This window comes from Strongylocentrotus purpuratus, unplaced genomic scaffold (assembly GCF_000002235.5).
Source record: "Strongylocentrotus purpuratus isolate Spur 01 unplaced genomic scaffold, Spur_5.0 spur5_scaffold_17, whole genome shotgun sequence".
NCBI classification, from domain to species: domain Eukaryota; kingdom Metazoa; phylum Echinodermata; class Echinoidea; order Camarodonta; family Strongylocentrotidae; genus Strongylocentrotus; species Strongylocentrotus purpuratus.
This window is the reverse complement of record NW_022145602.1, coordinates 6,971,796-6,986,165: the sequence shown is the minus strand read 5'-3', so window position 1 is coordinate 6,986,165 and position 14,370 is coordinate 6,971,796. Positions and strand designations below refer to the sequence as shown.

At 36.5% G+C, this 14,370-nt stretch overlaps 1 long non-coding RNA gene across 1 annotated transcript; it reads right to left on the bottom strand.

Annotated features, from left to right (window-relative positions):
• Positions 1–10,439: 10,439 nt before the first annotated feature.
• On the bottom strand, positions 10,440–14,100 carry LOC115925175. The gene is made up of 2 exons (XR_004064582.1): positions 12,621–14,100; positions 10,440–10,901 (listed from the first exon to the last, which is right to left on the bottom strand). It is a non-coding gene; the product is annotated as an uncharacterized LOC115925175 (long non-coding RNA).
• Between the last annotated feature and the right edge of the window lie 270 nt (positions 14,101–14,370).

Here is a 14,370-nt window from a genome sequence, read left to right as displayed (position 1 = left end):
TTTTCAAACCCTTTCATTTTTGAGGGAAGTTCTGAATAAGCACTGTCTTTCAAATGCCACTGGAATTTAACCTTTTCACTTTCACCTTTAAGAAGGGCCATTAATGTAGGCAGGAAAGCAGATAAATCAGCGAAGTAGACAGTGAAGAGAAAGTTATGAATGATTGAAAGTTGTAATCACTATAGCTACGCTATCCATAATACATTTTGAGTAGTGCCCCATAGGAGCAGGTACTTACGAGAAAAACATAAATTAATGATATTTTTATGGCTGCATCAGAATCCACAGAACAATCTTTGTGATGTCATATTTCAAACATTCATATGTTTCTTATTATTTATCCAATTTATTTCAAACTTTCTACTTTCTTTTTATCTTATTTTTCTGCTTTCAATGTCACACAAATGACCTATTACAAGGGTAGAATTGCCTTTAAATTGCAGAAAAATTTATTTCTGGGGATGAAGCTTTTGCAAATCTGAACCACTTATGAAAATCGCGAACATTAAATGCACATGAAGGTTTGTGGTTGTAGAGTAACCAAATTATTGCTTTTGTTTATTCTAGTCTTGCATATTCTAAGTTATATGGATAATTCAACAAGCAGGATATATTTTTCAAATCAGGTTAATGGTTACGATAACACGATCACAACTATCAAAAAAATTAAGTCAAGGACAACTTTGATGCCCTATATAGAAATCATGCTCGAATTACGCAATACATCATTGTCCTGTTGGCAGATTTAATTAGGTGACGCACAAGTCTGTTGAAATCGCCTTAGGTTGGATTTTAGAAGGTAATTGCTGTCATGTTTGTTAGAAAATATCTTTTATCGGGTTATCATGTCACTCAAATTCTATTCCTGAGGATACAATCTGAAGAAGAATAAAAGAAAAACATCATCTACAGTAGTCCTGTTTACAAAACAGTCGATACTCTGGGGCAAATTGCACAATAGGTCCATTTACACTTCCCAAACGCAATTTTGATAAATCATCGATTTAAAAAAAAACTAGTATTTACTTACACTACTGGAAAAACCCATTAAAAATCGTTGAAGTTTGCACATACCAATTTTGGGATGAGCAGTACACATGTGCCACTCGTCAGTGCCACTCGTCAGTGCCCCGTATGTGAGCGAAAAATTGGTATCTTACAAAAATTTGCATTTGCACTGCAAAAATTGCTGAAACTTTGGCAGGCGTTTCACAAAACCACACTCGGAAGGTATAAGGTGGATATTTCAATTTTGGTTTTGATTTCAATTTTTTTTTTTTTTTTTTTTGGGGGGGGGGGGAGGGGGGGGGGGGTCGTGTTTGCTGATGCAACTACCTGCGAATCACCAGGGACCTGTTTCCAAAAGGCTTTTTTCAATGACAAATAACAAAAATCAGTGAAAAATCTGCTAATAGCCAATCAGAAGCAAGGATTTCAGTAGCTTATAACACAAATTGTCATTTGTCACTGATGACAAGTTTTGTGAAACACCCCCCCCCCCCCCCCCCCCCCCGAATGTGAGAAATATCAACAATTTTTGGCTGCAGTGTAAATGCAGCTATCATCTACTGTATTCCTGTTGACAAAAAAGCCAGACTCAAGGGCAAATCGTACAATGTTTTCCTTTTGAAACGGGTTTAGTCTCTGACCTTCACCTCGGGTCTCCCCAGGTATATGATGTTTGTTATTCCACTATGTAATGAGGCAAGAGGATGGCTGAGATAGTAACAGCTAAAGTGCTACTGGCAGCCTTTTCACACACAGCTAAAATTCATCGTATCTAGAGATGATTAGAATCACTCAACAGTTTTAAACATGTTTATAGACAAAATTTCCCAGTGTGAACATCGTTTATACGATGTTGGGATAGATACGAAGTCGCGATCCATACGCCCCTAAAAGCAGGCTGCAGATACGAAGTTCGTATCTAGAGAGCTTGACATTTTGTGTGTGAAAGGAAATTCGTGTTTAAACGTGTTTAAACTGGATGGAGCGTGCGCTTTGATTGACATGACATGACCTTCAATGCGCAATGGCACTACTGCGCATTTTACGAGCAGTAGTTAATCACGAAACTATTAACGATCGCAACGAAATTTCTGTGTGTGAAAGGCTCATGATTAGTTTAAACACGTTTATACTAGTCATGTTTATAGAATTTTAGCTGTGTGTGAAAAGGCTGTAAGTGTTAAATAAAGCAAGCCAGACTTGCGTTCTAAGGTAGGATGAAGAAAAGTACATATACCAGAATTAGATTGTACAGTGAAATATTGTAAGAAATGTTGTGATATTACACTGTTTTTTCATGCTGAAAATGGCAGTTTAAATGATTATATCCCTAATTATCAACACATTCACAGTGCATGTCTTGCCCAAGAATCTAACTGGTGCAGTAATACTTGCCCTATTAAATATTTAAAGAGACTTAGTAAAATTGTAAAGATGAGAAAAATGGTTCTAAGATAGTGATTTCAATGCTAGATGTACAGTTAAAATGAACCAATGATCCTGTGTTATGAAGCTATCGTGAATCGAGATCTCTAGAAAGTTCATGATTTTATCTGAATTTGATATAATTGCTGAGTAATCAACAAAATGATATCACCTTCATTTTGGGTTTATTAAAAAAAAAAAAAAAAACCTACATTGTACATGTATGTGCACATCCATATTAGCCTTTTAAAGTTCATGTGATATTCAGCAACTTCAATTTCAAAAAGATAAGCACTTTTATTTTTTTCAGATAACCTAGTGACTTAATAAAGAATGACTCCTAAGCTATAGTTTCTCCAAAATTGTAGTTGTTTTCATAAATTTGCCTCTATAATGGTAATGCAGAGGTACATTAGTTAATTACACGTACATATTATGAAAAAATACAGTTTATGACATTTTTACATCGTTTAGGACGTGCCTTGGTTTAGAGATCAATTGGTCCAAGTTTAAAGTCTTGCTGCAGCTATTACATTCTTTGGCAAGACAGTTGATTCATAATCAAGAATAATAATGATGAAGAAACATTTAAATTTATTAGCCTATTACATGAAGTCGTCTTTTACGAGCCCAACGACCTAGACCCGGCTAGACCTGAAAATTCTTTGCATTATTTTTTCAGTTAATTAACGCGCATGGCCACACGCTTCCTCCTCCCATATGGCAGGATCGGCTTTAATGATGGCTTTGTCAGCGAGCGTTGTTTTTTGTTTTTCCAATTTGCAGCAAACTTGACCTGTTTGGTCCACCTTTCCTGTTAAATATCCTGATTTTCAGCTCCAGAAAAGACCAGAATCAAAGTGCTTTTCGTACCCACGCAGCAGACTGATGGAGAGTCCCTGATAAAAAAAGAAATTCAGACTTTCCCGATAATTCTATGATGATAAAAAAGACGATTTGTATTTGTTGCTATTATGCTGTCATGAAGGGGAGGGGAGGGGGGGGGGGGCATGGGTTGAATTTAAAGATTTAATGTTAACATTTCTAGATTCAAGATTGATTTATCTCACTCATTTCATTACCTGTTCGATGTTGTGAAATAAAGTAAATATTTAGGTAGGAGTCATGTAAAAAAATTGAATGTGATAAGCAATAATGTAGCAATAATCCCTGACGATATCGATTTAAAAAGTTTAATCTGGAGCTGTGGTTTGTGGTTCCCGGAAAGTAACAAAAAGAAAACTATTATTGTGTATCAGTGTTCACCTCAAATAATAATAACTCTCTTGGTCTTGCTACTCTTAGAGCATGTGGGAGGCTTGCTGACATAGCAACATTATGTGAGGCTTGCTGACATAGCAACATTGTGCGAATATATTATTGAAAGTTCTGAACATTGCATTTAATCTTTGGTTTGAAGTTCAAAGTAACTCTTGCTGTTGACGTTGCAATAGTTTGCCAGAAGTAAACTGACATAGCAACAATATACATGCAATATAAATTAGTGACCTTAAATACAAGTATGCACCACTTCGATGCCTGAAGCTTCCAGACAAAGCAATATTTTGTGTAATATCAATGCTTACTGTGGACATTGCCGTTGAAAACAATATACTGAAAAGAGGGGTATGCCACAGACAAAGAGAGAAAGAGAGAAGAAAAAAAAACACTTATCATCGCTAGACAGCCTCAAAACTGCAGAATATGCCTTCTGCTTCGTAGACAGTCTTTAGGCTCTTGAAATCCTGTGTCCTCGGTGTCCTCGGTGTCCTCCTGTGTCCCCACAAAAACAACTATCAAACCACTCAACATAACTATATAAATTCTGTCTGAAAGACTGAATGTGGCATCAATGTGCTTCCTGTTATGTTATGGGGTGGTCAAGCGATAGTAGGCCTGTTTTCATCATCTCCAGTTTGCCAAATAACCCGCTATTTTCAGACTCAGAATATTATCCCAAAGCTCGAAATTGTGTCTTTACCAGACTGATACGCTCATCACAAACTAGCTCGGACGGACGCAAATTAGCCCGCTATTTGGGAAATAGCAGGATATTTTGAAAGCAAGACCAAGATTTTGTGGGGTATTTTCTCGACCAAATATCCCGCTGATTGCAACTGCGGTCTGATGAAGACGCAAATAAGCTGGATAATGGCGATTTGGATAGTTGAAATAGCGGGTTATTTGGCAAACTCGAGCTGGTGAGGACAGGCCTCATGTGCTTCCTGTTACGAGGTGGTCAAGCGATTGGTAGCCTTGTGTCCCATCCTGCTATGTGTCCACACATTGCTGACCTGGGGGAAAATGTGAGGTTGTTATGTTTATTAACAGCAATCAAACTAAATTTGTTGAGTCAAAAAAAAAGAAAACAAATTAAGCCAGGATGTTCTTTTCCAGTCACAATGGCGAGACTGACACCAGACTGACATGACTATTCATTAGTCTGAACAAGAAAGTTCTTCAAATTCTTCATTTGTTTGAAAAATAATTATGCAGCATCAATACCACAATAACAAGAATAATATATATATTTGATTTTGCATTACATCATCAAGTATAATGCTATTGCTTAAATGGAAAATCAGATACTCTGAAAAGAACCAACACTATTCAAACAGGGGAACATATGCACTTATCCTGTAGATATGTGTGATAAATCCAATTTTTCATTGTCTCTTTATCTATTCCACAGTTTGGTGTACATTTTCAATAAATGTCAATATTCAGTGTACATTCAATGATGATTTGATTTAACCAGTTTACCAGTAATTTATTTTGGGTTCACACGAGGCCTACATTCTCTGTGATAAAACATTGAATTGATTGAAAGCCACCCAAATAAGATCTAATATTGGACTTGCCGGCGAGAACTCTTTATTAGTAATTCATGCCGTGATCTGCAGCTAACTGGAAAATCAATTTCCGTTAATGACCCTCCTGACAGCGGTTCTTGTGATCTAGCCCAACACGATTGATTATGAGGGGGACCACAGTGAGCCTGGGGGCCCAACCAACAGAATTGATTATGTGTGGGACTATATCCCAATATTACACAGGCATTGTGTTCAGTGTAGCAACCTGCATGCACTGTTGGGTTATGCATGGTCGAGTCGTGCACGAATGAAACATTAAATGTGAACGGCAGAGAATAATTTTGTTGTGCAAGGCATTTAAAATTCAAATCCAGAAGGCTGTGCTGTGTTGAGATGTGTTAACTTATACCTGTAGTCCAGTGGTTTTTACTCTTGCTAAAGGTATAAAGGTTGTAGGTTCAAACCCTCCCTTGTAAAAAAAAACCATGGATCCATGGTACGGTAAAACCATGGTTTTACCGTACCATGGATCCATTGTAAACCATGAAATAACAGGAGTAAATTGGAACAGACATATTATGGTTTTACCATGGATTTTCCATGGTTAAACTGTGGTTTTTCCATGGTAAAACCAAGGTGTTACCACGGTAAAACCGCAAAGTACCGCAAAGTACCGCAAAGTACCTTGGTTTCACCATGGTATGACCACGGCAAAACCATGGTAAAACTACAGTAAAACCATGGTTTTACCATAATATGTCTGTTCCAATTTACTCCTGTTATTTCATGGTTTACAATGGATCCATGGTACAGTAAAACCATGGTTTTACCACGGTTAAACCGCAAAGTACCGCAAAGTAAAACCATGGTTTAACCATGGTTTCACCTTGGTTTCACCATGGTATGACCACGGCAAAACCATGGTGAAACTACAGTAAAACCATGGTTTTACCATAATATGTCTGTTCCAATTTACTCCTGTTATTTCATGGTTTACAATGGATCCATGGTACAGTAAAGCCATGGTTTCACCTTGGTTTCACCATGGTATGACCACGGCAAAACCATGGTAAAACTACAGTAAAACCATGGTTTTACCATAATATGTCTGTTCCAATTTACTCCTGTTATTTCATGGTTTACAATGGATCCACGGTACAGTAAAACCATGGTTTAACCATGGTTTCACCATGGTATTACAGTACACCATAGTATTACAGTTTCACCATGGTATTACCACCTTGATAACATGGTACTACAATGGATCCACGGTACAGTCAAACAATGGTATTACCATGTTTTCTCCGTCGTTTAAAGATAAACTCCAGTACTGGTAAAAAAAAAAAAATTAATTCTCACAGAATCAAACGAAACTTACACTGAATGTTCAAGATTACAAATAAATGACATGTGCCAAACAATTTTGGAAGAAAATGTATACTGGCTGAGTAATGAGCATAGAAAGACAAGGAAACCAAGGTAGTACCATCCCCGACACGATGTGTGTTGTCCCATATATAGCTTTCTATGTGAGTGTTTGTTACTTTACCAAGACTCGGTCAAATTTATTATGATTTTGATGACTCCAGAACCTTGCAGTGCACACCAATACTTACATGCTACATGATCAACTGTTTCTGATCCTTTCACACCTTTTCTTTCACAATGCAATCGCATTACCAGTACTAAAGTTTAGCTTTAACCATAATTTCACCATGGCTTTTAGGTACAAACCATGGTGAATCCAAGGTGAAACTTCTGAAATGTAAATCATTTATAGAAAAGAGAAGCTATTTTAAATGTGTAAGAAATACATAATATATGTTTGATATCAGTGATGGGAGACACAATGAATGACCTGCCAAAAGAAATGAAAAATTGTGTTGAAAAAGATGAATACTTTTAATAAAATATATGTCACACACGTTTTAGAGTAATACATGTAAATGTGTTTAAACATCCTAGTCTTTAGACGTAAAGTGGCAAGACTTTATGCATGTTCAAATAAATATTTGTAATAAACTGTCTTACCGGTACACATAAAAAGTTAATTAGTAAACTGTTTGTAAACAGCACACACTTAGCAAGCTTATATGTATGAGGTATAGGCTAATGAGGAATAAAAAGGAAAGACTAAAATATTTCAATTAAGAGTACCATTACACTGACCACAACACCATAAAGCTGTCAGTAATAAGAACAAATATGGCAAGGTATCTGAGTATGCAAGATTTTTTTTTTTCCTGAGTTGAGGTCCTATTGCATATATTGTAATAATAAAAACTGTAAAGAGGGCATGACCCCAAAAAATCACACAAATATACAAAGATAATTTTACCAACTGCAAACATTTGATTTGTTTGAAAGGTAACAAGTTGTATCCCAATTATAGGTATTTGGCTAGTCAGTCAAAACAAGTTCTTCCCCTTCTTGTTTGTACCCTTTATTGTAATGCATTTCAGATGGTCTCTATTTTAACTCTATAATTCCAGCAATTGTTTGATACAAAAAACCTATAACTATATTTCTTCAATTGAAATTGAAATGTACTGTTTGAGAGGGGAAAAAAAATTGTAATTAACACTGACTTAATGAGACAAACATAACAAACTTACAAATGGTAATGAACATCTTGCAAATAACTGGATCAATATGGACATATGTTTATAAAATGCCTTTTCACACCTATACACCCATATCCCTCCCTACACACAATAACAAGACCATCTCCTTGAATAATTGAACAAAATGGCCTAAGGATCAGAATTAAAAGCCTTTTATTTCAACCACTTCTATTCTAAAAGCCACCCACCCCTCCCAAAAAGACTTTAAACCTGAGTAACAATAAATATAGGATGTACCCTGAAACCCTTACAAGCAGGTATAACAATTGTAAAAGAGGAAATATGGCCCATCTTGTTCAACTTTTGGAACTATTAACAATGTGTTCATTTGAAAACTTATATAATTTTTTTGGGTTACTGTGTTACAATCATTTGTTACAAAACGATACTGGACAATGTCATATGTGACCTTACACCACAAAATGACCAATAGGTCAAAAAAAGGATTGTGCTGATTTTCACATGACATTAAAGTAGAAGTCAATATCTTAAAATGGTGCATAATTTTTCAAATAAGTAAACCCTCTCAAAACGAGCACCCAAGATTTAGAACATTGCTGAAGCAGATTTAAAGTCAAAGTCAGGGAGAAAATGGGCCACTACAAAGAACAGCTTCTATTGAAATGCTGTAAAATTATCATTTTCATTTGATTAAAACAAATATCATATTTACATACATGTACACATGATTTCCGACGCTTAAAATTACGCAGAGGGTTTAAGATACCCTCATTAGGAAATACCAAAATCCTGAATCTCATATTTTGAACAAAATTAGACTATTTTAGCTAGGTTACATATAAAAGAATGTAACATAACTAAGTCATCCGATGGTAAAGAGGAAACTTACTTAAGATGACATTTTAACCAGGCAAGTGGAATCTTACTACCGGTACTCTTAATTACAAAGTAATTATAGCAAATACATATTTTCTTGAACACAAGCTAGTTTCAGCACACAATGAAAGATTACACTAAGTGAATACATTTTAGCAAAATTGTTGGCATCGGCAAGTGAACGGATGAGTAAGTAACTCGATATTTTCACATTTAATAGAAGAAAAAAAATTGTAACATGAAAACAATCTTCTTTGGTCTTCCATCAGCTTTTGTTTGAAGAGCACAATAAACAATGTCATTTAAAACTGGTGAAACTGGTAGATATATGTGAACCAATATTGAACAGCTTAAAAATAAAGTCAAGTTCTGGTCATGCGATTGCATTGTGAAAGAAACGTTGTGGAATCGATCAGGACAGGTTGATCATCTAGCATATAAAAGTATTGGTGTGTACTGCAAGGTTCTGGAATCATCAAAATTATAAGAAATTTGGTCTAGTCTTGGTAAGGTTACAAGCACTGTACACAGAAAGATGTGAATATGGGACTACATGAACATGTGGCGTAAAAATCGAACCTCAATATATAATTTTACATGCCATGTTTAGAATATTAAGGCATTTGATTGAAGATCCATGCTTTTCAGGGCACATTTTTATCTGATGTACTGCCACACTTACATAATACAATGATAAAGCTCACAATTTTTTTTCACCTCTTCCCAGAACTCAACCTTCTCTCTAAACATGAATATCTAAATAGATGGAAAGTCTCAAACGCTGGCAAATTTTTGGGCTTATACATGTATACATGTACATATCAGTTGTGTAAACCAAATTATTATAATGTAAATCTAATCTGAATGAAAGATATTCCTAACGCGAAAACAAGCATTTTTATATTTTTGCTGATAAAATACTGGTAAAACTGGCAGATAAATGTGAACCATTATTGAACAGCTTAATAATGACTATAAAGTGCTGCGTCATACCAGTAGCAAGGCTATCTGGAAAGTTTTGATGAGATGTCATGACAAAAATAAATATTCTAAAAAAGAATTCTTTAAAATTTTGTATTGATGAATTATACGCGTGAAGGTAAAGGTATAATTTTACTATACATAGAGAAGTTCACTTCAACAACAAAAAATATCAACAAAATTCAATCAAAAAAAACATGGCGTCCGAGTATTCGACTGTAAGCCTGGGAGTGTACTCGAGTACTTCATTACACGGTTATGCACAGCCTTACTTTAATAAGTGTTAAAGTACAAGTCCACTCCACTGAAAAGTTGAGTCGATTAGATAGACAAAGATCTGTACAGCCCCAAAATAACTTGGTTTTGGAAAATGGTGCTCAGACTTATTTTTAATAATTTTGTTTAAAGCCCCACTGTCCTACTTGTAGCTACTTGCTCCCTCTATATAGAAAACTTCCCCAATCGGTGCCTGTTGATCCCCCATGATCCTCTTTTTCTTATGTTAGTTGAGAGCTGAGTTAATGAGATAGCCACCTGTCAGTGACCTCGCTGTGTGGTCAAATCCCTTCTGGCCCAGTAGTATTGACGGTCTTTAAAGGCCATCTGTACTAGTTTGGCCAGAAGGGATTAGACCACACGGTGAGATCACTGACAGGTGGCTATCTCATCAACTCGGCTCTCAAATAACATAAGAAATAGAGGATCATGGGGAACCAACAGGCACCGATTGGGGAAGTTTTCTATATAGAGGGAGCAAGTAGCTAAAAGGAGTGCAGTAAGGCTTTAATGAGCAAAAAACAAGTGAATGATCGAGCCGGTTCCTCTCACAATGCATTGCGCGACATTTTTTGTGACGTAGGGTCCTCACAACACAGACAGAGGCGTATACGTCACATCTGTGCGGCAAATTTAAAAGTTTTGCTCGAAAAAAAGCTGTGTATTGAAGATTACTTTCTCAGATTCCTTCCGACCGAACAAAGGTGACAGGGTCGATTGTACTGGATGTACTTGCTGAATGTTTGCTGGTCAGCATAACTGGTATAATTTTGAAAAGCTCTCCTCTATAGGGATCCCATACAGATGAATTCTCAAACTCTCACCCATGTCTTGCATAATTTCCGTGAAGTTTGTTGGACAGTTTAGTCTTACAAATCAAGACTGCATGTTCACTGGAACAGTCCATGTTGACGACTTTCCCGCAGCCGAAGATACCCTGAAAAATAAAAATAAATATTAGCACATTGTAGAATTGTATTATATGCTCTCAAATCAAATATAGCGAAAATTATGAGTTGATATTAGCAACATGTACACTCTACAAATGTACCTCCCCCTTTGAAAGCACCCCCTATCTCCTGTGTGTAATTTTAATACGGGCCAGATTTTTTAAACAACCTATTTAAGTCAATATGGGCCAGACTTTGTTGCGTTAAAGTACCCCTTTACCATAGATTTGGGGTACACGAACGTGCTCAGAGCCCGTTTATGAAAGTGATTCAAACAGCGCTGTTTACTCGAAATTGCTGAATAGTCTCTATGCATGAATCGAAGAAACAAAGCCCTTCTCAACCTCTTATATAGGCCTATACAGCAATTTAGACAAACGGCGCCTAGAGTAAAGGAGGGGGTAATCGACCATCACCAGTTTTCGGCCGGTCCTTTGGATGCATAGTAAAATTCCTTTAAAATACATCCCATGATAGCATATCACATATTCCACACATGCCATACCATGCCAGAGTCACTGAAGAACCACATTTGCAATGGAAAATATATCCTAAAATATCACATTTTAGCGATGTAATCAGCGGTCCCGCTACCCGAATCTGAAAAATCGAGTATCTTACGCATGTCTGTAAGAAATATGGGTACCATAAAATGAGCTTTATTTCAAGTATTTTTCATATTTAGAGCCCGATTTTGTGTGAGTCCCAAGCTAAAAAGTATCTCATCGCATGTATTAAATCAATGCAGCCGAACACCGCAACGCACACACGATATCTCTGTCCAATTCAGATTCCAATTTCCGATCACCGCAGAACTAGTTTTCGGCATGGCGAGCTCCGGCTCGGGATACCTGCTCCGCCCGCTAGTACTATAGATCAGCGGGGAAACGCACGACGCGGGCGCGCTTCCTATTGACTTTGTACATACGACCGAAAACTGTCTCGCTAGGTCGATAACTGTCTCCGAAACAGTGAAAATTGAAATGGATATTGTCATGGCAATTCATGATTTTTTTTCTGGGATTCTTTGTTTGTTTGAATAATAATATTTGCTTCATGATTTGAACAAGAAATGATAATAGGAAGTAAAGAGTCCTAAAATAGGATTTTGTCTTAAGTGGCCGAAAACCCCCCTCCTATCATGAATATTAATATTTGCTCCGCCGTGACCGCGCATGCGTACTTTCTCCTCGCCATGTTAAATCAACGAACATGGATGAATCGTCGGGTTAGCACAAAGAATCACCCTTTTCCCCCCACGAGACTTCTTCATATTATGATTTCAAGTGGTTGGAAAGATGCCCAAAGGAGTAAAAAAAAACATTGTTAAGTCTAGTCAAAGTTGTAATTAGACTACCTCTTTTTCAGTATTTACTTTGCGAAAACATGTGACCAAACCCGCTCAGCCGCTGTTTGAATCGTTTTCATAAACGGGCCACATCTGCATGAGCTTCGATGCCTTTGGCATCGGCGTCGGAGCTCCATGGAGTACGTTACTTTCATGGATGCAGTATTGTACAGTATGGAATATAATCTAGTAAATCTACTATCATCATCAATTGCAATCCGTTTGGGTTTTTTTCATGAACAAAATTTACAAAAAATCAAAAAGAAGAATGAGATTTATAACCAAATTTCTTAATTTTTACAGAAAGCATACCCAATTCTGTATCAAGCCTTAAATTATGTTTAATCTTATTACTCACCTCCTGGAGAAAATGTTGACCTTAAAGTATAGCTCCAGCAGCAAAGCAAAGTTGGTCGTTTTCTGCAGACCGATATTTTCCCACACATGAGTGGCTGTGTGGGACTGTACTGTAGTATGTAGACCAGTGTGACTGTCTGGTAAATTGAAATCTAGATCTACTTCGAGTTCTTCATGTTGTCCAATTCTTGCTCTGGAATACTCTTAGTCTCGTACAATTCTTCTTTCCTGGTGTAAATCTAACCCTTATCCCCTATATTCTGGGTTTTAAAGGAAGACAAATTTGGCGAAACGGCAAAGTAATGGCTGGAGTGAAGAAATTCAAAATTGGAAATACAGTGTGCATTCCACCACTAGATGGCAGCAAACACACTAATAATTGTATTTATTTTGGGGCAAATTGTTACAATTCCATATTATCGAATCAGTTCAAGGTCATCAAAACAATCGAGTAGTGCTGGTCATACATGTATTATGTATATAGTGGTCATAACTACATTGGTTACATGATAGTAGTTTTTTTTAATTTTTTTTAATACTCGTGTTGAGACCATGTCAAAAGTGTAGTTAACTACGGTCAGACCGTTGTTTGATTTGTGGTAAAACCATGGTTTAACCATGTTTTTATAACTATGGTATCAGAACAATTCTAAAACCATGGTTTAACTATGGTTTCGTAACCGTAGTTTGTCAACCTCGGTAAAACCATCGTTTTAACTATAGTTTCGTTACCATGGTTTACAACCATGGCAAAACCATGGTTTGCACATGATTTCTTTACCATGGTTTTTGTATCTTGGTAGAACTTTTAAAAATGGTTTCGTTACCTAGTTTTTTGTACAGTTGTAAAACTATGGTTAAACCATGGTTTCATAGCCGTGGTTTTTCAACCGTGGTAAAACCATGGTTTCATCCACGGTTCAATAGCCATGGTTTTTCAACTGTGGTAAAACCATGGTTTTTAACCATGGTTTAGTTACAGTGGTTTTCGACCATGGCAAAACCATGGTTTCACCATGGTTTCTTAACCATGGTTTTTTAGCAATGGTTATCCAATGGTTCAACAATGGTTCAATAGCCGTGGTTTTTGTACCGTGGTAAAACCATGGTTTCATCCATGGTTCAATAGCCGTGGTTTTTCAACCATGGTAAAACCATGGTTACATCATGGTTTCTTAACCATGGTTTTTTAGCAATGGTTATCCAATGGTTCAACCATGGTTTTGTTACCATGATTTTTGTACCGTGGTAAAACCATGGTTTTAAGCATGGTTTCTTAACCATGGTTTTTTAACGATGGTTATTCAATGGTTAAACCATGGTTAAAAAACCATCGTTAAGAACCCACGGTTAAACCATGATATTGCCACGGTTAAAAAACTATGGGTTTTGAACTATTGTAAAACCATGGTATAACCATGGTTCAATAACAGTGGTTTTTCAACGTTGGCAATATCGTTGTTTAACCATGGTTTCTTAACCATGGTTTTTTAACAATGGTTATTCAATGGTTTAACCATGGTTAAAAAACCATTGTTAAGAACCCACGGTTAAACCATGATATTGCCACGGTTAAAAAACTATGGTTTTTGAACCATTTTAAAACCATGGTATAACCATGGTTAAATAACAGTGGTTTTTCGACGTTGGCAATACTGTTGTTTAACCATGGTTTCTTAACCATAGTTTTTTAACCATTGTAATACAATGGTTTAACTATGGTTTCATTACTATGGTTTTAGTACCATGGT